A 1,627-nucleotide genomic window follows, 5' to 3' on the forward strand; every position below is an offset into this window, starting at 1 on the left:
GAAAAGGCCTAAGTTCTGGGCCCAGGACAAGTCCGGACGGATTGTAATGGCAGCTAGTGCTGAGGCACAAACATGTACATTTTCAAGCCTGCAAACTGTGACACTTTAAAAAAATGTGAAAAAATACTTTCTTGTGCAATATGACAACCCTAGTTGACTATCTGTGCAGTATAGTACAGTGGATTGTGTACATAGCCTCTATTGATGTAAACCAGCTCCTTATCTTCTTGTGATTTTATGCATCTATGCTTTTTCCAAAATGTGTTTCTTTTTCCTTTCTTAAACACCAGGGGAGCCTCCCCTCCTAAATTTCGTTGTTTGGTACCTGTACTGTAACAATGACAAATAAAGTCTATCTATCTATCTATCTATATTACAATGAAAAGTATCCAGAGAGACACACTCACTCACTCTTTCCTCCTCTCCCTCTACACCTGCTGTCTTAATAGCTTGCTTCAGTTGGTCTGTAATTGGTCTGTAGTTGGTCTGGTTGTTGGAAAACCCTGTACAGTGGTAAATGAGTCCACACACCCCGCCCTTCAATGGTAAACAGCCACCACATAATATAAAAAATAAATACTCAGTTGTAACATTAGATTAATTTATTTACAATCATTAATCGTTTCAGAATACATATATCCTTCCGCCACAGAATATAGTCCCATAAACAAGATCAACCATTGCGTTGTAGCACAGGTGTTCTTAATCAGATTGATTGGGAGGCGCATTGATACTGGAAATGTGGTCTGAACTGAAGGTTGTTGGGATATTTACCACTGTTGCTAGCCAATCAGAATCCAGTATCCAAACATACTGTTGTAGATTAAGGAATAATTATACAACAGTTAGTTCCGACCAAGTAATTTGATTGGACAAGAGGCATTCCATGAGTGCTGATATACAGTATAACAGCACTGGGACTTTTAACTTTATTTATCATTCCCAAATGACCGTTAATACAAAGTAGCTAGCCTGCAGATGTTTGTGTTCAGGTTACTAGGCAACAGTCCAGTTGCGGAACTACTTTTTCTTGACGGAGCCAAAAATAAATGAATAAACAAACAAATCATAATCTGTTGTCACTTATTACTGTTAACTAATCTATGGCGCTGTAGAACTGTTGTATAAAAGCAATATCACACTGGAGGTGGTGCTGTTATACTGAATATCACTCGGCATGCGGCCTCGTACCTACGACCCAATCACAGCCGTGCTGATATTCAGTAGAACACACTCCCTCTCCTGTGATATTGCTTAATTAACACAAGGGGTTCCAGTCAAACCTAGGTCCTTGTCCTTCAATCTAGGATCAGGAGGTTGTTACCAACTACGGTTCTTCCTAGATGTGACCCTGGAGATCTCCCAGTCTTTCAACCCTCCTCTCCTCCTCTCCTCCTCTCCTCTCCATGATCACATCTCACATGTTGTTGGATCATTTTAAAAGTACTCAGGGCATTTATTCATTGTTAAACACTGGGTGTTAAACCCTGAGATATTAACAGGAAACTGATAATTAGATTCACAATCAGAAATCATCTGATGTGGGACATCCATAGGCACATCCGGGGCTCTGCATCTCTAACCAACATCCTCAGACCAGCATGTTATCACCTGACATGAGCCACAG

Source organism: Nansenia antarctica, assembly GCF_963989245.1.
Source record: "Nansenia antarctica genome assembly, chromosome: 1".
NCBI lineage: Eukaryota > Metazoa > Chordata > Actinopteri > Argentiniformes > Microstomatidae > Nansenia > Nansenia antarctica.